At 40.5% G+C, this 26033-nt stretch overlaps 1 protein-coding gene across 1 annotated transcript in view; it reads left to right on the plus strand.

Moving 5' to 3' along the window:
• LOC127440281 (UPF0415 protein C7orf25 homolog) overlaps positions 1 to 26033 on the plus strand; it is a 340920-nt gene that overhangs the window by 16356 nt on the left and 298531 nt on the right. The gene's annotated exons all lie outside the window — the stretch shown is intronic.

Raw genomic sequence — 26033 nt, forward strand, 5'->3', positions numbered from 1 at the left:
GGATATAAAATAAAAATAAAGAATAGATATCACTCGGCCTAGGTAAAAATGTTCTTAAAGGAATATTCTGGGTTCAATACAAGTTAAGCTCATTCAACAGCATTTGTAGCGTAATGTTAATTACTACAAAGAAATAATTTAGACTCATCCCTCCTTTTCATGAAAAAAAGAAAGAAGCAAAAATCAAGGTTATAGCGAAGCACTTACAATGGAAGTGAACGGGGCCAATTTAAAGGCAAAAATGTAAAGCTTTATAAAACACTTACATTTATTCCTCTGTTAAAACTCATGTATTATTTGAGCTGTAAAGTTGTCTAAATCGTCGTAACTGTCTTTTTTTTATTTTTTATGTTTTTTGTTTTGTTTTGACGGTAATCAATATTATGACAAATGCTGTCGATTGAGCTTAACTTGGACCTGGAATATTCCTTTAATAAACAAAAAGTAAATAAAGAACTTTTAATAAAAGTACTTTTAAGATATTCTTTCTGTCAAAGATGTCTACCCTTTTGATTTATTAGATTTATTTTTTTTATATTCACCTTAAATGGGTATTTCACCAAACATTACTAGATACTCGGGTCTTTAGAGACCCAGCACATATATCTATTACAAATGGATCTATAAAATGCTCAGATAGTGTAAAATGTTCAAAGCATTTTCAAGACAATTAGAAAATAATAGAATAGAATACATTCTGATATAGTTGATGTTTTATTTTTCATAAATCAAAGAGATGATAAAACAAATCAGGACAAATCTAAAACAGGATGACATATATGTTGTCATGTGACGCTACATGTGATCCATTCAACCGAAAACAATCAAGATGGCGGCCCATGTTGTAGTGGTATTGCTGTGCCTGATACCCACTTTAATGCGACGTTCCAAAATGCACATAAGGGCAACATAACAGTACTCCAGACAACTCCGGTGGTTAAATCCATGTCTTCTGAAGCGATATGATAGTTTTAAATGAGAAACAGATCAATATTTAAGTCCTTTTCCCTTCACTTTCACATTCTCCTTCTTCTGATTTTGGTGACTGACATTCTTTGTGCATATGGACAGGGAGGAGAATTTATTATAAAAAATGACTTTTAGATTGATCTCTTTCGCACCCACACCAATCATATTGTGTCTGAACACATGGATTTAACCACTGAGTCATTTGGATTACTTTTATGCTGCCTTTATGTGGATTTTTGAACTTCAAAACTTGCATTGTATGGACCTATAGAGCTGAAATATTCTTCTAAAAACCTTCATTTGGGTTCTGCAGAAGAAAGAAAGTCATACACATCAGGGATGCCAGGACGGTGAGTAAATCATGAGACAATTTTCATTTTTGGGTGAACTATCCCTTAAATTTTGCATTCCTTCAAAGGTGACGGGAAGTTTACTCTAAATTGGTGTCACCAGGATAACTGTGTTTTAGACCGTATACGTAACTGCTATTTTTCACATGCGCAGTAAGGGGATTTAATCGTTTTCACACGTTTCAGTGTGGAAGAGCAAACGTTTGAAAATGGCAGTGTGGACGGAGAGCGTTTTGAAAACGAAAACGCCCTTTTCAAATTTATCTGGATTAATATGGACGTAGCTTTATAAGTCCATCCACTGCGATATGATATAGTAGTCATATGTATGAATATAGTACTCATTTGTCTTGTAATAAACAAAGAATATATATATCATGTGATAGTAAACTTATATTGATATGAAATAATCATAAAAATATTATTTAAGCGCACAAAAAGCGACACTATTACGTACCTAGGTTTACATACAAATGACTGTACACTTTTGGTACTTCAGCTATTTTATATATATATATATATATATATATATATATATATATATATATATATATATATATATATATATATATATATATATATATATACATACAATGTTAATTTAGCATTTGTATTTTTATTTATTTATTTACGCTATTTATAAGAGAAGGCTGAGGAATACGGAAGAGGTGTGGGCATAACTAAAAAATAAAATAAATGGATGAGGTGCAGGGGGTTGACTGAGGTTCCGGGTCACTAAAGACCAGAGGAATACATTTAAGGGTTAAAGTGCTGCAAATCTGACTGTGGAATTATTATTATTATTATTATTATTATTATTATTTAAACAATTATTTACTGAATACTATTGGCTATTTGTGTACGTCTCACCTTCAGTACTTGAGAAAAATAAATGGTTCTTTCTCTTCAGCCACCAGTGGAGGTCAGTGTAACCATTACTATTTACAGTCATGGGAAAAGATTTAGCAATGAGCAGATTTATGTTTTAGGTGGGTAAACAAATCTATGAAATGGAATAATAGAGACGCATCATTTTAACATAATGATAGTATAATAAAAAAAAATCCTTCCACTGTCTAGATGAAGAGCTGGGTGGGAGGGATTGGGGGTCCTATTGTTGCAAATAGTCCCCTGTTGAGGTCACCCCCGTGTGTTATTTACTGTGCTGTTATAAACACATCATAATTCATTGTAGACAACGTTTTTTGCTGTGAGGATAAGAGGTTTACAATAAAGAAAAATAATGCTTTCCCACAGCACAAGAGGTCTGATTGAGGGCCGCTGATTGATTGAGTTCTCAAACATGTTTTCTTTTGATACATTCTTTTGTTTAATTCAAAGCTCTTGTGACAGTTTCATCAGTGGAACAGTGTAAGGTTTTGTTATTATTGCATTTGGAGATCAGCATACCAAGGGAAGTGTGGCCTTAAAAGGCAATGAAAAGTTTGAGAAATTACGTTTGGGAACTTACACCATGGACTAACGGCTGCAGTGAGAAAACAGTGGCTCATAATTTTCTAATCAACACTAGTGAGTAATTTGGAATAATGTTAGTTGGTGCAAAGTAAATTTCCTTAAGTGATCTTAAGGGACTTTAGACTGATGCAGAGCTTAAAAAAAACTTTAAAAACTTAAGAATTTAATTATTCTTTTTATTTCTCTGAACACACAATGTTCAATTTACTTGGTTGTTGTAAGACTATCACTTCTTAGAATATATAGAAAACGTGATGGGCAGAATACTGTTAAAGGCACTGGAGACATCCAAAAAATGTGGAGCCAGCCTATTCCAGGTGGGAATAAGACCTGTGGACTGAAGCCCGCTTAAATTCACAGGGCCTGGGACAAAAGTTGTATGTGTGATTACCCCTCCAACCACACAGTGGAGCGTAGATAAGATAATATGGAAGATGCAGCTGGAATACCACAACCTAAGGGCTCAGATATTAGGTTGGCAAACCAACTTTAGCAATTAGCTGTTCTGTCTGAGAAAAACAAGAATGACCACCATAAGTAGGCTAAAGGTCAGACAAACCGCATGGACATGGCAAAGACAACAAGCATAACATGCACTCAAAAACTCCAGATGGGCACATGAGACATCCTTTTGTGTTACAAATGTGAGGGACACAATGTTTTCTGGGACAAAACTGTGTCACTGAAGTCATTGTCCATCACACTTGCAAACAATGTGCCACTCAGATGAACTGTGTTTTCTGTCCCTCTTAAGCCTCACAGGCAAGTGACCCATCCCTCACACCCTTGTTTTTGCATTCTGCTCAAACCCTCCATTTCCCATGTGTCCACAGTTCCCAGACCAACTTTCTACCACCTAAAATGCCCCTCCATTATCCACTTAGAGCAAGCTGGTCATCAAATTCTGTCATCATTTACTTACCCTCATGTTGTTCCAAAACCATATGACTGACTTCCGTGGAACAGAAAAGGAGATGCTAGGGGCTTGGTGATAAAATGATATTGATATTTATAAAAAATACTATATATATATATATATATATATATATATATATATATATATATATATATATATATATATATATATATATTTTTTTTTTTTTTTTTTTTTTTTTTTTTGTGACAAAGATGATAAACTTTTGAGTAATGTTTGATGTTTTGCCTATGTTCTACATCTAGATGACTGGGTCAGGTACTTGTCGCTAAAAACGCAAGCAGTTCGGCAAAGTTAAACACACAACTAGCTAACTGAAACACAGTAATGGAATCTGCCTTTTAGGAAGTATTAGCAGGCTACTGGCTACATAGCCCTGCTATCATGGAAACCAATGAGGGTCGGTAGCCACTCGCTAGCAATCCGGTTAATATGATATTGTTGCGTACCGAACAAGACAGCTATCAACTGAACACAACAGCAACTCCGACATCAATACCATTGTTGTTTATTTATGTACTATTTAGTTAAACATTTTTTCATGATGCATAGTGCTGTCACATGCAATTAAGTGTTTTTTCTTCTTGTGAAGTTTATTGGCAGTTGGCAATCCAGCTTATGGTGCATTACTGCCACCTACTGAACTGGAGTGTGAGCGTCACAAGAAAGACTTTCAGTGGAGTCAAATAGCTGAAGATGATGAAATTTGCAAAATTTCATGAAAAAGAGGTCACACGCCTTTATGTAGGATTAAATCCTAAACTGAGTATACTTTAAAGATAGCTCACCCTCTGGAGTTTCCTTGTAAACAAACAAGTTTTGTTTACATTCATTCTTGAGGTCTAACAAACATGTGGTATGCATTTCCTCCCCCATTAATGATGTGAAATGTTTATCATGATAAATATCAATAAGGAACAATTTGAAAAAAATAAATAAAATAATGCCATATCGCCCAGCCCTACTAGTTGGCCTCAGTGTGCAAGTGAATGGTGACTGGAGGCCAGCATTCTACCAAACACCTCCTTTTGTGTTCCACGGAAGTCAGTCAGTCATGAGTTTGGAACAATATGAGGGTAAGTGAATGATGACAGAATTTTCATTTTTGGGCGAACTATCCCTTCAAGATTCGTTCCATATAGTATAAAACAAAGTTTATAGGCTTCTAATATGACTGGAGGCTTCATCTCATGTGAGTTTACACCATTAAAAAAACTATTTGTCTGTAAAGTTAATGAGGGAAAATGACTTAAAGAGAAGGCAAATAATGTTACGCTTCCTATGTGCAGTTTGTTTGTGAGTCTCTAGAGGTCATCTTTGCTTTGTTGTGGGTAGGAAAAGCTGTCTGATCTGTTAAAAAGCTAATATGTTTCTCTGGACTAGCATTTATCCACTGTCTCTAAGGGCTTTATTAGTGTCTTCAACTAAACTAAAGGAAGAACTAAACTCTCAGTTAAGATACTTTCCAACATGCAGTAAGACTCTCCGAGATTTCCTAAAACGATGCAATTCTTGCTCTGGTCCTTTGGTACATTGTTATGTTGAGGACATGGTACATGTTTTAATGGTTGTACTGTCTCCCATAGAGATAAGAGGCCTGCCATAGAGTTGTCTCCAAATGGTCTTGTTTGCTAGTCTTAGCAGGCTGATGATCCTTTTGTTTAGTATTGGTCCTTTTGGAATGTATTTGCATTTGCTCATCGACCCAGCTTTTGGTCAGTCAGTTTGGAAATGCATGCGTTTGTTAGCGAAAGAGAGCGACAGACTTGTTTCTTGTTTGGACACTCCACTGGTCTCACTATATCTTAGGGCTGAGCCATACCTCAGAGGCAGACTATTTATCTAGAGTTCAGAATCTCTCAGCACTTTGGTATACTCATGCTCTAATAATCAAATCTCGTCATCTGGCTTCATGCTTAGCTGGTCACATGCTATTCGCACCCGCTGCTCTCGGGCTGCTTCATTGTGATTCTTTATGGCACTTCGAACTTTGTCTTTTGAACTGTTTGTGACACTGTAAACAATGGAGGGCTCATTGGCATGAAAACGAAGAGCCATCTCATGACAGTTTCCCCATGGAAACAAAGTGCTTGATATAATATAATATTTCATCTTGCGTAGAATTCCATGAATAGGAAAATTGTGCTGTATCCTTAAATAACTACATATGTAATGTGCTCATTCATCTTCATTTCAGCGGAAACTAGTTAATCATGTTGAATGGTGCTGTTGTTTGTGGTCTCTTAATGGGATTTAGGAGCTCTGGGAATGTTTTACAGGAATTGTAGGTTTACAGAGTTCACAGCAGTGACAGATCTCAGGTGAGCAGTAGTGAAGTCACAGATTGCACCTGCGTCCTTGAAGAGTTCAACAGATTGAAACTTTTTTGAGATAATCCACTTCTACGTTCTTGGGTCACTTTTCTTTTTCTTTTTGGCAGCTGCGCAGAGCCTCTAATTTTTTTCACCCAGGAGAATTCATGCTTTTCACAGATGTCGAAAATAGTTTGAGAAAGTAAAATCATCTTGTTTTTTTGATTCATGAGTCTAATGCTTGTGTCAGTCATCATGTTGCCTAATCGCTGTAGCTCAATTTCCACACACTTTCTTTGCCTATGCATATGAATTTGAAATAATGTAACTTGCTTCTGATGTCACATACATGCTGAGCTCTTGAGTGGGACCTTGAGATCTGAAGAGTACAGTGGTCTGATTAAGACAATGACTTGAATATTCCTTAGAGTCGGATCACCAGCTTCCTTTGTCTGATCCTTAGCAACATAAAAAAACAGATTGATGTTTGAGATGCCAGTCATAAGTGGATGGATCTAAACACACCTGTATGAGCTTTAGGATATTAAATGGATTTTTGGCTAATTTGTTTTCTGCGCACTTCCAGATTGATTTTGCAGGTTCTTGAACAACTTTTTGTTTGTCCTTCATGAGAGTTGGGATGAAATCCTAAAATCATGACTCAGATATGTAACTTTCTTCTCTCATTTCATATGTATAAAAAAAAATCTATTCTGACAAAACAATGTACCCTTGAAATGCCATCCCTTTGATGTCTAATACTGTTTTGTAAACACGGTTGTGAAAAGAATGTATGTGTTAAGAAATTAATAATGATGACAATATGTGTATTTTTAGACCAATTAGGACGAAAGCCAAAATAGATGCTGGTACATTCTCCCTGCCAAGCCTGGACCGTAGGTAGCCATCGGTTATGTGAATAGCTGTGGAAAACGTGCTCAGCTTTGAAACACATTTGTTGTCCTCTGTGTGGCAAACTAGAGATGGGGTCATGCAGGAATTTTTACTAAAAAGAAAATAGTTGGATACCCGCTGATGGATCAAATAATAGTTTAGTAAATATGACATAACCAGATAGTTTGGGTTCTCAATATGGCTGCCAGAGAAATGCCTAATCTTGCGTATAATGGCTCTGATGTTATATAAGACTGGTGGTGGCTTATCTTCTGTGTCCTGTTATCAGTGACATTTTAGATCTTGATTAATTTAGCAACAACGATCTAATACCGACAAATACGGTTTCACATGTTCCTCTGTGCTTCTGTACTATTACTGTTCTTGTTGTATATATAGACATTTTTTATTCACTTCAAAACTGTTTAATTTCTATTTACTATTAACATGTAGAAGTTTTTTGTTAATTTTATACTTAATATTATTACTTGTGTTACTACATACTCAGTGTCTGTGTCTTGTTTTGCACAATTGTCTATATGGTCAATATCTGGGTCTTGTTTTGTGCAATTTTGTCACTGTCCTGCAATCTGAACCTTGTCTGAAGCATTTCAATATGCGGTAAACCCTGAGTAGGCTGTGCAAATGAACTTGACTAGACTTAACTACATACTGTACATGAAAGCATTTAAAACATTTTACTTCATAAAATAATAACTTTATTGTTATGTTTCATTAACATACAATATGTGCTGTGTACAGCTTTTCGTAATGGCCTTAAATGGAACAAAGGGATTTTATCTGCCTATTTATTGGTGTATTCAATGAAATTTGAGGAGGTCAATAAAAACACTTAATTTGATCCAGCAAGTATTGATGGAAGTTCAGACAGATGGCAAGAAAAGTATATAAATTAGCTAGTTATAACTTGACATTATTTGAGAGCAACATTGGACCCCTAGTGAGTTTATGCTTTGTGTTAACAGAGTGATTATTACGCCACTGGAAACATCTGTAATTACATACCAGATCTGACTTTACCAAGAGACCAATCCAATCCAAATCATAATAAATGTTAAGGAATGAAGGCATTTTAAAGTGTCATGCAACCCCCCTATTTCAGCACCAGTCATTCACACCTCAGATTTAAATATAAAAGGGTCATGAAATGGGCGTAAAAAAGGTGGGAGAGTATTGGGTGGGAAGATGGGAGGGGGTCAAACACAACAATTCATGAACTCATCAAAACGTGAGAGGAAACAAAAGAGTTTTGAGGCCCATTGCTGTATATCAATCATGGGACAAAAAATAACACATAAAAACAGAAGATGATAGAACAGTTTGGAAATCATAGATTCTGATATTTTGTTCAAAATTTTGAGAAAGACGTAAAAGCAGGCATTGCCACCAAAACCAGGACTGCTTAGATTCCTAATATAAATGTATAAATATTTATTCTTACAAGGTATGTTTGGGGTTTAATACAAGCAAAACTCTTTTAACAGCATTTGTGGCATAATGTTGATTACCACAGAACATAATTTCGACTCTTCTCTCTCTTTGAAAAAAAAAAAATTGTGTTTGTAACAAAGGTTCGGGTTGGGCAGATAAAGGAGGAAGCGGGAACCAGTTTCCACAGTTCACACGAGTCTGTTTTATTCACAAATAACCAGCAATCGCTGTACAGACTCACTTCAAAACACAAGATGGCTTTTCAGCATCACTCAAATAATCAGTCCGCTTTTCAGCTTCACACAACACAAGGCTCTTTCTCTCTCTCAGGGGAAAGACACGAAGACTCTGGTCTGACTGTCTCTCTCCTCTCTCTGTGAACTGGCTGTCTTTTTATCTCCCCTACTCTGTGCAGTCAGTTGATCTTTATCGCAAGAAATACTCCAACTCGGTGATCAGGCCCCGGCCATGAAGTGAAACAATCTTGTTTTGCTTTAAAGATATTGGAGCATGATTTCTGTAAAGCTGTTGGGTGCTTTAAAATACTTAGCTTTTCAGTAGCAAAGCTATTATCTTGAATTAGGTAACGGCGTAGCCTTGACAAAAGCTACACCGCTACATCATGTCGTGAACCCGGTGTTTACTGTCACCACCAGTTTTAATTCAGAAATAAAGATGTACAATTCACAATTGAAACATTAATTTGAGTCAGTCTTTATAATGAACTGGACACACATGATAGCAAAGCACTCTGAATCGGTTCAAGATTCAATCTGAATGTCTCAGAAAGCTTCCGCGCACTGTTTTTTTTTTTAATATATATTTTTTTTATCTCCGTTTCTCCCCAATTTTGGAATGCCCAATTCCCACTACTTACTAAGTCCTCGTGGTGGCTCGGTTACTCACCTCAATGGCGGAGGACAAGTCTCACATGGCTTGCTGTGCATGACACCGCGGAGACTCACAGCATGTGGAGGCTCATGCTAGTCTCCGCGATCCACTCACAACTTACCATGCGCCCCATTGAGAGCAAGAACCACTTAATCGTGACCACGGGGAGGGTACACCATGTGACTCTACCCTCCCTAGCAACCGGGCCAATTTGGTTGCTTAGGAGACCTGGCTGGAGTCACTGAATTCGAACTCGCGACTCCAGGTGTGGTAGTCAGCGTCAATACTCGCTGAGCTACCCAGGCCCCGCTTACGCGCACTGTTAAATCATTTGAAGCGTTTTCTTACCGCTAGCACATTAATAGAATATTTTAAAACACAGAAAACTATAACGCTGGTTGCAGGGGGTATTTATCTACAATCAATGGAAACCAAACCTGCAAATGCGTCCTATTATTTGCCAGTGACGAAGAATGTCTTTATTAAGTTCAGGACGTGTGCAGCTTATGAACAACTACTGCAGGTAAAGACATTTTTATCACCAAAAGAGAATCAAAACACTAGAGGTTAACTCTTATCTTAGTGATAAGAAAGACGTATAACAGAGACATAAAAGTTAACTGGTCAACAACGAATTGTCAACACACTGTGGTATTGTTTAAAAGTTTGGATTGTACTTGGTTTGTCCCTTATATGATTTGGATTGTTTATTTCTTCAGATTTCCTAAGAATTCCGAAGAGTTGCATCTAAATAATCTATAGCGGCTTTTCTTTGGGTCATTGGCCATACTCCATGTTTATTGACATTTTCCAAATCCAAAGAGGGAATACTTGACAAAACACTCTCAAACTTTCTACACCAGGTTAATACAAAGGTAGGTGAAATATTTTATGAATATTAACTTACATTTTATTTCTACTAATTTGATTCATAGACTTATTTTTCCTAATAAGTGTTTGAAGCTGTATGTGCAAATTTTTGAGTTGTAAATATATATTCTGCTGTAAGTTCAACCAAAGTCATCTGTCACAGACTCTTTATTACTCCCTATGGTTAATTTATAAAGGTAATGTGTTATTGTATCTCCATTTTGATAGACACAGGATGTCACTGCAATGCAAACTGTTGTGGTTTGTGTTCTCCCTATTCTCATTGGCATTGAAGATTCTTTCAACTGTGTTTTGTAAGTGTATATAATTTTGTTAGATATAATATCTGAATATATTGATTTGCTTAAAACCAAAGTCATGTTTATTGTCATTCTTAAAGGATTAGTTCCCCCAAAAATTACCCTGATGCCATCCCAGATGTGTATGACTGTCTGTGGAGAGCGAGGCCGGGAGAGAGAGAACAGTAAGGATTTACACCTGGGGAAATATATCTTTGACAGCTGTTTTGTGTTAATGGTGAAAGCTGGAAGGAGATAAAAGAGAAGCAGAGCCACAGTGAAGAGAGAGGAGACCTGAAGCTTACGACGCTCTAGAGGGCAGTGTGACTTAATGTTGAAAGCTTTTTGTATGCCAGCTGAAAAGCAACTAAATAAATCACCCTGAAGTGTGAAAGCTGGTTCCCGCTTCTTTATTTTCCCTCTTAACTGGCCTGAGAGTGTCACAGTGGTGCCGAAACCCGGGAGTAAGGAAGAAATCACCATTATGGAGTGACCCTTGCTGGTATCCACCAAACCCAGCACCAAGCCCTACTGGATCTGCGCATGGAGCAAGAGCAGCAGTTCCGGGTGCTCCTTCAGACCCAGGCGGAGGACTGGCAGGTGTTGCGGAGCTTGTTGCCCCAGAAGAAAACTGCAGGCGTGACCCCGGCCACAGCTTCGGCCATCCCCCACTTCACACTCATAAATATGGGCCCACAGGACGATCTGGAGGCCTTCATATAGCTGTTTGAGCAGATGGTCGAATCCTGGGGATGGCCCAACAACCAGTGGGTGGTCCGCCTCTTGCTGCTGTTGACCGGGGAGGCCCAGTTCATGGTCCAGCAGCTGCCAGTGGCAGATCTCCTAGAGTATGAGAAGCTGCGGCGAGCCATCCTGCAGTGGGTTGGTCACAGTCCAGAACAACATCACCAGTGGTTCTGTTCTCTGACCCTTAGTGAGTTCGGCCACCCGTTTGCCTTTACTCAACAGCTCCGTGACTCCTGCCGGCGGTGGTTGCTTACAGCAGAATGCGGCATCATGGCCATAGTCAATCTGGTGGTGCTGGAGCAATTTATCACCTGACTACCAAAGGGGATGGCGGAATGGGTCCAGTGCCACCGCCCGGCGTCTCTGTATGTAGCTGTCCAGCTGGCTGAGGATCGCTTGGCAGCTGTTCAGGGGGCCAGTGAGCCCTCTATTTTCTCCTCTCGCTCTCTCTCTCTCTCTCTCTCCTTCTCCCCCCTCCCCTTCCTCTTGTCCTGTTCCTACTCCCCAGAAACAGGAAGTTCTAAACCAGTTCCCCGGGCCCAGGGATCTTTTAACCCACCGGTTTCCCCTATCTCTCTCCGCTCTCTTCCCCAGATTGGTGAATTCATGGCCACAGGTGAGGTGTGAAGTCTGGGACAGTCTGCTGGAGCTGGGGGAACCTGGGCACTTCCAGGACCGATGCCCTGCGATGGAAGTGGGGACATTGGTCTAGATCCCTGATGCACCACAGGCCACCCCTGATCGAGCAGGAGCATACCGGATACCTATGAGTATTAAGGGGGATACATAACAACATTACAACTTGGAGGATTCAAGTTGTAATCGTACATACCAAGCCTTGGAAGATTCAAGTTGTAATCAAACCTTCATTCACGAAAGCTTGGTTCAGTCTGAGGCTTTAGGTACTGGCCGAAGGTTGAAGGTAAGGTGTGTGCACGGGGATGTTCAAAATTACCCTTTAGTGACAATTTCATTTTCGGGGATGAGGTTGCGGTTAGTTCCTGCCTCACCCATCCACTTATTTTGGGTACGAATTGGCCGGAATTTACAAATTTATTGCAGGGAATTTGTGTGGATGGGTCCTGTAACAAAGTGTATCGGTGTGTGGTGGGCGATTCGCTGGCTGGGGAGGTGGTGCCAGGGCCATCTACGTCAGCTCCACATCAGGAAGCCGTGGCTTCCCCCGTCCTTAGAGGATTCCCTGCAGGGGATTTCCCTCTGGAGCAGATGCAAGATGAAACCCTTTGGCTCACCTTTGACAATGTGAAAGTTATTGATGGTCAGTGCCTCCGGCCCAACATTCGAATATTAAGGATCAGTTGAATCGAGTGATGCAGGACACTCAGACAAAAGAAGATACAACCTAAGAATGTCAGCTGGTGAATCCCATAGCCACCCCAAAAGCACCATTGCACCCCTTCCTTTGATCGAAATCCCCTTCAAAAGAATTGCCATGGACCTCGTCAGGCCATTAGAGCGGATGGCATGCAGGCATCGCTTTGTGTTGGTTCTGGTGGACTATGTAATGTGATATCCAGAAGCAGTGTTGTCGAGGCACTCTTCAGAATAATCTCCCAAGTGGGGATTCCAAAAGAAATCTTCACTGATCAGGGCACTACATTTATGTCACATACACTACGCCAACTGTACAAATTATTGGGGATTAAATCAATTCGGACCAGCATTTACCACCCCCAAACGGATGACTTGGTCGAACGATTTAATTAGACACTAAAAAATATGATTTGTAAGTTCTTGCATGAAGATGCTCGAAATTGGGACAAGTGGCTTGAGCAGTATGAGAGGTCCTGCAAGCCTCCACGGGGTTCTCACGATTTTAATTATTGTACGGGCGTTGACCGCACAGCATGCTCGACGTCTTATGGGAAAATTGGGAGGAGGGACCTTCAAATAGCAAAAGCAAAATTCAATACGTTCTTGACCTGAGAGCAAAGCTCCACACACTGGGGTAATTAACACAGGAGAATTTGCTCCAGGCTCAAGCCGGCTATATAATAGGGGTACTTGGCTATGGGAATTTACACCGGGAGATAAAGTCCTTGTATTGCTCCCCACATCAAGCTCTAAATTGCTCACCAAGTGGCAAGGATCCTTTGAGGTCACGCGGCGAGTTGGGGAAGTCGATTATGAGGTTAAACACATAGATAGAGGCGTGCACGTCATATTTACCACCTCCATCTCCTGAAACCGTGGAGAGAGGTGGTCCCCGTGACTTTGGCGATGGTGGTTCCGGAGAGGGAGGAGCTCAGACTTAAAAGCCATTGATTGAGTCACCCCAGTCACCCAGAGACCACCTCTCACCGTCACAAATTACGGAGGTTGCCATGTTGCAAGGAGAATTCTCCGATGTGTTCTCGCATCCTCCCGGTTGTACGAATCTCATAGAGCACCATATCAAAATGACCTCAGGGAGTAGTGGTACGCAGTCGTCCCTACCGATTATCCGAACACACAAAAAAAGTGGTTAGGGAGGAATTAAAGGCCATGCTAGATATGGGGGTAATAGAAGAATCCCACAGTGACTGGGCCAGCCCAGTAGTGCTGGTCCTGAAGAGCGATGGTTCGGTCCAGTTCTGTGTGGATTATAGAGATATTGGCAGATCCCCTTAACTCCCATGTCCCGTGAGAAGACAGCATTTTCCACACCGTTCAGATTACACCAATTCGTGACGCTTTCATTCGGTTTGTTCGGGGCCCTGGCTATGTTATAGCTACACATGGACTGAATCCTCAGACCGCATGCTGCTTATGCTGCTGCCTATCTGGATGATATCATTATTTACAGTAACAATTGCCAGTGGCACCTGCAGCATCTGAGGGCTGTCCTTAGGTTGTTGAGATAAGCGGGACTCATGGCAAACCCAAAGAAGTGCGCAATTGGGCGAGTTGAAGTATGGTATCTGGGCTTCCGCTTGTCTCACTTGCAGGTGTGGCCCCAAATTGATAAAACTGCACCAATTGCTTGAGACCTAAGACCAAAAAGGAGGCGAGACAGTTCCTGGGGCTGGCTGGCTATTATCGTAGGTTTGTGCCTAACTATTCGACCGTCACCAGCCCACTGACTGATCTTACTAAAAAGGGGGCACCAGATCTGGTCCAGTGGACAGAGCCATGCCAGCAGGCATTCATGCGGGTGAAAGCTGCACTTTGTGGCGGGCCGTTGTTACACTCTCCTGACTTCTCTCTCCCTTTCATCTTGCAGATGGATACATCGGACAGGAGGTTGGGAGCCGTACTGTCCCAGATGGTGCAGGGGAAGGAGCACCCCATGCTGTACATTAATCACAAACACTCATTTAGGGAAACTAGGTACAGCATGATTGAGAAGGAGGCCATCAAGTGGGCAGTCCTCACCCTCCGGTATTATCTGCTGAGGCATGCTTTCACCCTCTGTTCGGACCATGCCTCCGCTCCAGTGGCTCCAATGCATGAAGGATACCAATGCGTGGATCACCCATTGGTATGTGGCTCTCCAGCCTTTTAAGTTTGAGGTGATCCATAGGCCAGGGGCACAGATGGCTGTGGCAGATTTCCTCTCTAGAAATGGAGGGGGGGTGGGAGTAAGTGAGTCGGGTGATGGGGGAATGTGGAGAGATGGGTGACATCTGTAGAGAGCGAGGTCGGGAGAGAGAGAACGGTAAGGATTGACACCTGGGAAAAATTTATCTCTGAGAGCTGTTTTGTGTTAACAGTGAAAGCTGGAGTGAGATACATGAGCAGCAGATCTGCAGTGAAGAGAGAGGAGACCTGAAGCTTACGACGCTGCGGAGGGCAGCATGACTTTATGTTGAACCTTTGAAAAAGGACTTTATGTTGAAAGCTGATGAGTTTTTGTGTGCCAGCTGAAAAGCAACAAAATAAATCACCCTGAAGTGTGAAAGCTGGTTCCCGCTTCATTATTTTATTTATTATTAGTACTTTAAGGAGACGTTGTTTTTGATGACCTGGAAGTTACCCAAACGCACTGTGTCTTATGTTTGGATTTCCGTACAGACTGTATATGGACTATCCAGCAGGCATGAAGAACACGTTCACTTTGTGCAGAAGGTGATGTTGCAATAGGCCAGAAAAAATATCAGTCCAAAACTGCTGGTCAGCTAGAAGATTGAGTAAAAATGTTCACCCTAACCCAAAAATTTATATTCTGTCTCCATTTACTCAGCCTCATATTGTGCCAAACCTGTATGACATTTCTTTGCATTTAACAAAGAGTAATCTAGCACAATGTCCAAGCTGCTCTTTTCCATAAAATAAAAGTGGATGAGGACTATAGGGACTGCAGTGGTCACCCCTTATTTTCATTGTATGGAAAAGAGCAGCTTGGACATTCTGCTAGATAACTTCTATTTTTGTCCCATGGTTTGGAACAACATAAGGGTGAGTAAATTATGAAGTTTGTTGTGAATTTTCATTTTGAAAATTAATGCAATTTATCTGTTTTTTTTTGTTGTTTTTTTTCAGATGGCACGTTGAAATGTGTAAGCAATCCTTCAGAGAAGTGTCTTTCATGCAATGTATGGAAAGAGGTTTTTTAAGGAATAGTAAGCCTCTATGTTGACTTTAAACAGTTATCTTTTTTTTTTTTTTTTTGAGAATAGTATTTTCAGTATTGAATTTCAAATAATTGATCAAATGAGTCAGATCTGTTAAGTGTGAAGCAGTTTTTTTCTTTAAAGGTATAAATAGAAGTATTTAAGTTGTATGGACTTTATTTTCTCATGGCAACGGGTTTCCTGACTATTTATTATTAGTAGACAGAACTTTAAAGTAGAAAAACTCTAAAATTAGTTTTTAGTAAGCTTGACGTTCTTCTTGACTTAACAAGTCAATCCAACTTAAAAAAAACTATTGACCACAAACATTTTTTGTTGCTGAGTTAGTATAACTCAGAAATTTTAAGTTCAGAATAATATTAATTTACTTAATTTTTCGAAGGCAACAGATTTCCTCACTTTTTTTTCTGCAGAAAAAAAAAAATGTGCTTCTGTGCTGTGGCAAAAAAACAAACATTTTTACATGAACTGCATTCGTTGGTCACTGCCTTTGTGGCATGTTCCCACCCAACCCACAGCCAGTGATAATTTCAAGCAAGCTGGTTGTGTATTTTCAGTGTTTCAAGGCATTAACTCAGTCCAGACAGTCAAGTGATTAATGTGCCCTTCAAATGGACTCGGTAATATTGTAATTACGAGTTCCGAGCACATTAATGTCCCAGCGAAGTCGGAAGTTCAAGTGGGAAGCTCGGAATTCTAGATGATACCCGAGTTGCCGAGATGGGAAGAGTCATAAACTTTCAACACGGAGGAGGAGACTGCGGCTTCTGTAGTGAATTACAGGTTTTATTCATTTTTCAAAATACAGATAATTGTTAGCACTTACCGTTTTGGTCATATTAATTTATGTATATTAGCAACAGCAACCATTCTATGCATGTTGTACATTTTTACACTGTGAAAACAGCTTGTTCAAAGACACGATGGAATGTGTGTGTCTCTATTCACAATATTGCTGAGTCCCATGATGCTTTATGGGCGATGTGGGCTGAACTTCCGGTTAAGCGTAAACAATCCTTATGTACTAACACAGCACTAAAAATGAAAGAAACTTGAGAGCAAATGATCACGGAATTAAAGCGAGGTGATATTGTTCTTCCCCACCTTTCTGTTAATGATTATGTGTTTGAGGATGATGGCCAAATATCGCGAATAGAAGCATTTTAGTTATTTTGTAGAGTCTTTCTCCATCGACAGAAGAACCTGAGCAGACCAACCTGAAAAGCTATGTAGCCTATTAGTGCCTTGACAGCTGTAAATTTGGACATGTTTTTAGAACTGTAGATAATTATGTTTATTTTAAAGCATATATTGAGTCTAATCAGAACCTGAAGAGTCTGTTGTACCGAGATGTACTTACTGCAGATACAAGGGAGGTCCAGACAGCAGGATGCTCGTGTATTACAGGACTCAGGCGATGAGACTGTCATGCTGCCGTTTTTCGGATAAAATATAATTATTTTGTGGGAGATGAATGTGTAGAAAGCTCAATCTAACTTTATAATTGTTAGTTTACATACATAATATCCGTATCTAAATGCTATAACCTACACTGGTGGCCAAAAATTTGGAATAATGTACAGATTTTGTACACAGAAAGTATAGTCAGGACATTACTGATGTAAAAAACAGCACCATCACTCTTTGAAAAAAGTCATTTTTGATCAAATCTAGACAGGCCCCAATTCCAGCAGCCATCACTCCAACACCTTATTCTTGAGTAATCATGCTAAATTGCTAATTTGGTACTAGAAAATCACTTGCCATTATATCAAACACAGTTGAAAGCTATTTTTTTATAAATTAAGCTTAACATTGTTTTTGTGTTTGTTTTTGAGTTGCCACAGTATGCAATAGACTGGCATGTCTTAAGGTCAATATTAGGTCAAAAAGGGCAAAAAATAAACAGCTTTCTCTAGAAACTCATAAGTTAATCATTGTTTTGAGGAATGAAGGCTATACAATGCTTGAAATTGCCAAAAAAACTGAAGATTTCATACAAAGGTGTACACTACAGTCTTCAAAGACAAAGGACAACTGGCTCTAACAAGGACAGAAAAAGATGTGGAAGGCCAGATGTACAACTAAACAAGAGGATAAGTACATCAGAGTCTCTAGTTTGAGAAATAGACGCCTCACATGTCCTCAGCTGACAGCTTCATTGAATTCTACACGCTCAACACCAGTTTCATGTACAACAGTAAAGAGAAGACTCAGGGGTACAGGCCTTATACACAAAAGTTCAATGTTCTCTGTAAAGCAACTATAAAACAGTATGTATTATTAAAAGTAGTTGTACAAGCCCTTAAGGGAAGACATGCAGATTCTGCAAAGACACTCAAAAGAAAGTGAATTGCAGGCAGGAAAAATGCAGGGCAGGAGAAAATCTACAGTTAATTTCAAACGTGATAAAACATCTCATATGCTGTATATGTCTCATTGAATAATTATGGTCTTCCACTGTAGAATAGGATCATCAGAGACACCAGCCACCCGAGCCATGGGCTGTTCTTACTGCTACCATCAGGCAGGCAGTATCGCAGCATCAGGACCCGCACCAGCCGACTTCATGACAGCTTCTTCCCCCAAGCAATCAGACTTTTGAACTCTTGATCTCTCACGATCAATATACATCAGCACTGTACTTTAATAATCTTATAATCTTATATCTCACACTGGACTGTCTTAAATTATATTCTCTTAACAACACTCTGGCAACTGACTATCAACTGACAGCCTGAATGTCAATACAGTACAATACAACCTACTGTACATTTTATTTATACTATATATACTATTTTTTTTTATTGTATAATGTGTATTCTATATTGTGTGTATTGTATAATGTACATTGTATGTTATTATTTGTAAATTGTGTATATTGTGTTGTAATTATGTGTATATTAGATTTTACATTGTGTTGTGTTAATTTGATGTTATTGTAAATTGGTATATGTCTCATCACTGTCACGACTGCTATGTTGCTCGGAACTGCACCCAAGAATTTCACACACTATTGCACTTGTGTATATGGTTGTGTGACAATAAAAGTGATTTGATTTTATTTGATTTAAACTCTTCTGAACACATATTTAATGCAATTTATGAGCATTTTGTGTAAAATGTTATATTTACCCAAGAATTCTCAACCGATGAACAAAACCGGGAGCTCTCTTGTGCAATACAGAAAGCAGGTGTCGCAAAATCCTTAAAGGGGCCACGTTCAATTTATGGCTAGAGTTAAATTACATTAAATTTCTCCAATTAGCTACATTGTGCTTTTTTTATTATCATAAAACACTGCTACTTTTGAATAGATGTCAATGTAAAACATGCTTTTTGAATACAAAAAGGAATAGTTCACCCAAAAAAATAAAATTCTTTCATCATTTACTCACCCTCATGCCATCCCAGTTGTGTATGACTTTCTTTCTTCAGCAGAACACGAACGATTTTTGGAAGAATATTTCAGCTCTATTGGTCCATAAAATTCAAATGAATGGGTGCCAAATTTTTGAAGCACCAAAAAGCACATAAAGCCATCATAAAAGTAATCCATATGACTCCAGTGGATTAATTAATGTCTTCTGAAGCGAAACGCTTGGTGTAAGAAATAGATAAATATTTAAAACTTTTTTTCTAAAAAAAAAAAGTTTCCAATACTTTTTGGTTTTCCAATACATGTTTCCGATACATCGTGAATATGCTTTAAAGGCGAATTTTGTTATTCTCACCCCATTGGCAACTTATTTTTGATCTTTGTAAGCTTTTCTAGCCAGAGTTAAATCTAACCTTAAACATTTTTGATTCTCAGGTCATTTTTAAAATCGTGCATGTTTTATCAATCCTTAAAATGAAGATACTTTTTACTGGGCAGACAAAAAATATATATACAGTATTTCTGTAGTGAAAACACTATTGTCTGACATCATATCACTCAAAAATAAAATGTGAAAGCTTATTTTATTCTATATTCGACTTCTTAAACCAAAAACACTGCTGGATTGCAAAGGTATTTTTAACTGTTTTTCAAGTGATTCGGGTCAGGATGAAGTGTTACAGGCAACAAATTTAATGCACGTATTGTGCAGCTGTGTACGACTGTACCATGTTTCTAACCTATCCAGACCTATTCAGACATCTGGCTGCAGTCTCTCCAAGGACTCTCCAAGTTCGACTTCTGAATGTGTCCGGCAGTGACCGTCATTATACCGTCTGTTTTACCAGGCCATTCCATGTCAGTCAAGTGCGCATCACAGATTTATCTTTATTCAAAAGCTGTTCTTAGAATGTGATTTCTGTATTGTAGGCAACAACACAATTTAAAGTACATGGCCTTTGGGAACTGAAAATATCACCAGCCAAGAAATCCTTGCTGTCATTAAAAATATGTTCCCTACCTATGATGCCACGGGAAAGTCTTCCAAAAACAACGCACCACCAACATTTCCTTTTTACAGTTTATATTTTAATGTCTTTGTAATTAGTTATGTAAAATTAAAATAGCCTAATATAGGCTGGATAACAATTACTTATTATTTAAATGCTTAACTCCATGCTTTTTTATTCTAAACGACTTGCATTAAATAAAAAGCAGAACTTAAAATCAGTCTGTTTAGTTCATTACTGGTCCAGCTTGAGTCACCAATTCACACAAACCAGTAAAAGAGTGCGTACGCACAGTCAAGAGTGTGCAGACAGTGAGCACAGATTTAAGTTGGGTTTTTTTTTTTTTTTTTTTTGTTGCATGGAGAGGCTCCATTTGTCTCCTGTGGTTTGCTTTCTCATTGCTCTGACCTACTCAGGTATGCCAGTCTTGAGTTCTTTGTGTCTTTTATTTTAGTCTCTTTTTCTTTCTGTTTTATATTCTGCCATATCACAATAATTTGTCTGCTTTTAGTGTTTTATATGCTTCACTGAGCTGCCCTGTCCTCCCTTTCCAAGTGCTGCTCTCATTAAGGTATGTTGCCTTTTTGATTAGAGATTTTGGTCATTTAAGAGATTTTAGTTATAATATTTTTCGTTTGTTTGTTCTCAGCTGTCCTAGTTCATTTAGGTCTGCTGGTCCTGTCTAATCCAGGCTATCTGTCCAAAACGTGTGCCCTGCTTTTCGGCCTGTGGGTAGTTTGAGAGGTACCTGGTAACCTGCTGTATTCACTTGAGCTGAACGCAATGCCTAAAGCTGCTGTTTTGTCTTTATTTGTTTGTGTTACACTTTTTTCCTGATTCTGCTTTGATTTTTAATTTGTGGTTCCTTTCTTTACCTTGATCTCCTCAGTTGCTGTGTTTATTTTTGGTGCCTCTCTTTGTAAACTTGATAATTAGTCATTCTTATGCTTGATGTCATTTTATCATTTGTCTATGTTTCAACAGTTTGATTTTCATAGATTTATGTGATATTGATTCTATGTTTTAGTGATTTATGTGTGTTAATGGTTCATGTTTTATTTAAGTTGGTTTTTGCTTTGATTGTCTGCTTTATCTGGGCCTGGCGATTCCGTCTTCTCCTTGTAGTGATCTGGTGCCAACTGGTATCCTTTTTGTAATTAGTTTTAGTTACTATCATGATTTTTTTTCCTTTTGTTTTAGAAGCAGGAACGTCTTGGTTAATATTGTAACCTCTGTTCCCTGATGGAGGGAACAAGACGTTGTGTCGATGTAGTGACACTAGGGGTCACTCTTGGGATATACTTACAATGGGAACAGGCCGCACCAGCTGCTTCGGCCTTTTCTATTCTTTTTCTTCCACTCCTTTTTTTTTTTCAAAAAATGAAAAATCATTCAGCTGGGGCCAGATGTATTCATGTCAGGGAAGGTGTTCTTTTTTCCCAAGAGGAAAGAAAAGACACCGCAGAGACCACATCCTGCCCAAAGGGGAGGTTAACATGTGGAGAATACGTCACACGGACTTAACAAATGGTAGTACACATGTGGAAAGAAGCCCCCGCGGTAGGTCCTACCTGGAGGGGAGGTGCTCTACAAACGTGGTGGCTGGGGGCAGAGGGAAGACACAGGTTTGCCATCAGGGAAACCGTACCATGGAAAATACATCACATGGGGTTATGACAGGCAACCTCATACGTGGAGCACCAACCCCACCCTACTGTGCCCAGCATCGAATTTCTCCACCGAACTCGCCTGCCGCAGGGCTGAGGAGGAAAAACATCCAAGGTTCACCAGTCTCGGGAACTCACATGGGGGAAAAAAGCACACAGCTTCCCCTCGGGGAGGGGAAAGGCACTGTGTACAAGCAGTACACCTGGCCAGCTGCCCGCCACTTACCTGTTCTTACCTGCCAACACATGGGACGAAACTGGCTCAACCTGGAGATTATGAAACCTTGCAAAGGTATTGGATGTCGCCCAGCCCACTGCTCTACAGATGTCTGCTAGAGAGGCACCGTTTTCCAAGGCCCAGGAGGATGCTAAACTCCTAGTGGAGTGTGCTCGTACTCCCAGGGGAGACGGTATGCCCTGGGCCTGATATGCCAAGGCGATGGCATCCACGATCCAGTGGGCTATCCTCTGTTTGGAGACAGCGTTTTCCTTCTACTGACCCCCAAAACAGACAAAGAGCTGCTCGGAGCATCTAAAGCTCCAAGTAGATATGCAAAGTGCATACCGGACACAGCAATGACAAGGCTGGGTCTGCCTCCTCCCGGAGAAGTGCTTGCAGGCTCACCACCTGGTCCCTAAAGGGAGTAGTGGGAACCTTGGGCAGATAGCCTGGTCGGGGTCTCAAGACCACGTGAGAGTATGCTGGACTGGACTCCAGGCATGTATCGCCGACAGACAATGCCTGCAGGTCCCCAACCCTCTTGATGTAAGTGAGCACAGTCAGGAGGGCCATCTTCAGGGAGAGAGCCTTTAGTTCAAATGACTCCAAGGGCTCAAACAGAGCTCTCCGTAGACTCAACAGGACCACGGAGAGATCCCACGAGGACACGAGGTGCGGTCTAGGAGGATTCAACCTCCTAGCGCCTCTAAGGAACCTGATGATCAGGTCGTGTTTCCCTAAGGACTTACTGTCCACCGATTCAGTGCTCGCAGGTCCAAGACTGGCCACAGTCCACCGCCTTTCTTTGGTACGATGAAGTAGGGGCTGTAGAACCCCTTCTTCATTTCGGCTGGAGGGACAGGCTCTATCGCGTCCTTCTGTAGAAGGACTGCGATCTCCGCACGCAGGACAACGGGGTCCTCGCCTCTTACTGAGGTGAAACGGACGCCATTGAACCTGGGCGGGCGCCTGGCAAACTGAATCGCATTGCCAAGTTGGATCATCCTGGCCAGCCAACGCGACTGGTTGGAGAGTGCTAGCCATGCCTCCAACCTCCAAGTGAGGGGCACCAAGGGGACAATCGTGTTTGACATACCTGCGGACGGGGCCTCGTGGCGGAGCAGGAACTGCCATATTGAGGAGCCTGGTGTCCCGAGCCCGTGCTGAAAGAACTGCTAAAGCACTTACCTCCCTCCACGTGCCCACCATAGGACCGGTCAGTGACGGGGGAGGAGGCTGTGCATCCTCGTGATTCATCACAACTGCCTGAGCGTGGGTGTGTATGTGCCACAGCTGGGTGTGCGAAGGCCGGGGAACCGCATTCGTAGCGCCGTGACCGCGAATGTTCGATGTACAGCCGTAAACACCAAGTGTGTGACCCAGGGAGTGAGGAAAACTCTCTTTTTTTGAGAGACGAAAGGAAACAAAAGATTCTCCTCCCGGCCCTCCACAGGGGGATGGAGTGGTCTGTGCACCACCTCCAAACTTACAGCGGGTCTCCTCGCCCCTGGGTTGCACATCTCAGGGGCACTTCAAAGCCTTCCTGGGGTTCTTGGCGGCAGATTGGGGGATGGGGGCATCGACTTCCTGCGGGGGGCTCCGGTGTTGCAGCCACAGGAGGATACCCTCGGCGATGAGCAGACAGGTTGCGGGACCTTCAACCACGCCGGAGCAGAATATGCTGGATAGCTTCCGTCTGCTTCTTGACTGTCGAGAACTGCTGAGCAAAGTCCTCGACGGTGTTGCCGAACAGGCCAGCCTGGGAGGTGGGGGTGTCAAGGAAACTAATCTTGTCAGTGTCCTTCATCTCGACCAGGTTAAGCCAAAGGTGGCGCTCCTGGACCACTATAGTGGACATCGCCTGCCCGAGAGCCCGCGCCGTGACCTTCGTTGCCCGTAGGGCGAAGTCGGTCGCTGAGCACAGCTCCTGCATCACTCTCAGGTCAGGACTACCCTCGTCTAGCTCTCTCAATGCCTTGGCCTGGTGGACTTGCAGGAGGGCCATGGCAAGCAGAGGCAGCTTGTCCAGTGGCACTGTAAGCCTTAGCCGTCAGGGATGACATAGACTTACAGGCCTTGGACGGGAGTCTCGGTGCACCGCAACCGCCTTATCCACCTGAGGAATCTCCGTGTACCCCCTGACCGTCCCACCGTCAAGGGTAGTGAGAGCGGAGAAAGGCCTGAATGAGAGATGAGATTAAGGGGTGTAAGTATAGCAATGGATAGTCACACAATTAGACTGAACATAGCATTGTTCCAAATGTAATTCCTTGTGTGTTAGTGAATTATGAATGTTGGTGTGGTACTTTCCAACTGACCTAAGAAAACCCGCCCTACAGGTATGAGTACAGCTGGGAGAATGACACCATAGAGACAACAGTTGTTGATTAATGTATCCTGTACAACTTCTGTCATGCAGCACAGGTCTTCCCAATAGTCTAAAAATCATTTTTGTCCCACAGAGGCATATTGTAATGAATTAGTAATTAGGTTCTCAAGACAGTAGACACTCTCTCAAATAAACTTTCTCTAATTTGTGACTTGCAGCTGAGTGATATTCCAGACTGCACTTATGAGTCAACAGGAACATGGATGGGTTGTTAAGCCAAACAAACAATGCAATAATGTTATGTTTATGCAATATGCTGTAGATAATGTACAGAATCATGTCCAGTTCATGTCCATGGACCTAATGTATTTTTATTAGTGAATAATAATACATGATTTTCAATAAAGACATGTATCAGCAGCATAGCACTGCATTACAATGCAAATGTAATATGTAAAGCACAATTTGTTGTGCATATCAAGCTTCATTCAATTCAAGAAATAGTTCACCCAAAACTGAAAATGTTAAAAATTATTTACTCACCCCCCTGTCATTCCAACCCAGTATTATTTTCTTTCTTCCATAAAAAAAAATAAAAAAAAAAAAACCAGAGAGAATTTCCAAGCAGCTATTTTCCAAACAATGAAAGTGGATGGTGATTTTAAATGCCAAGCGCCAAAATGACAAAAAAGCACCATAAAGTATCATAAAAGTAGTCCATACTAGTGGTGCACTATATTGCAAGTCATTTGAAGCCATATGATATTTTTTTTGTGGAAAAGAGCAAACTGAAGTATCATTCACGGTCGTGTTTTTAAACATGTAATTGTCATGTCCAAAGGTACCAATTTTAAATGGAACACAAGCACAAGTGATATTCGTGAGCAATGGCGGTGAAGATAATGAAAAATTCAATTTTGGTATGTTTCTCAAAGAAAACTATCACATTTCTTCAAAATACTTGAAATATACCGCGCCAATGACCTGGAGCGGTGTAGGCCTAAGTGATAATGCAATTTTCATTTTAGGGTGAAGTATTCCTTTCATGAATTATCATACAATTTCACTGTAAAAAATGTATTTAGAAATGTACAGGGTTACCCTGTAACCCTACCTTGCCTGCATGGCATGAAAGTGTACTGTACCAAAATATTTTGTATATCTGTGACGTACATGAGGTAAACTGTCCAGTGTTTGAAGAACATTTCAATATGTGAGGTATCATAAATATCTGAATTCCCCTAAATTGTTGGCCGGTTAAGTACAGAAATCCCTATAAATACCCATACAAACCTATGGACTCATACATACACACAAAAAGCAATTACTGGAAGCAATCAAAGCACCATACTGGCATCTGAGCCCCTTTGGGGAATGTCTAATTAAGCAAACTAAATTGTCCCAATTCTACTGTGGCTAAACTGTGTGACCACAGACCTGTCAACCTTGCACTTGGGTCAGCTCGTGCAGACCCATATTTTCTCCACCAGCAGGTCCTTTGTCTCTGCAATCAATGTGGGAATCTTTTTTTTTTTTTTGGTAACACAAATCCTATAAAAAAAAGTCTTGTGGCTGAAGCATACAATGTTCTGTTGGGAATAAAAGGTTTTCTTATACCTTCCTTGTCTTTTTAACCACCCCAAAAATCAGAGCCCTGTTG

Source organism: Myxocyprinus asiaticus, chromosome 5, assembly GCF_019703515.2.
Source record: "Myxocyprinus asiaticus isolate MX2 ecotype Aquarium Trade chromosome 5, UBuf_Myxa_2, whole genome shotgun sequence".
In the NCBI taxonomy this organism is placed as follows: domain Eukaryota; kingdom Metazoa; phylum Chordata; class Actinopteri; order Cypriniformes; family Catostomidae; genus Myxocyprinus; species Myxocyprinus asiaticus.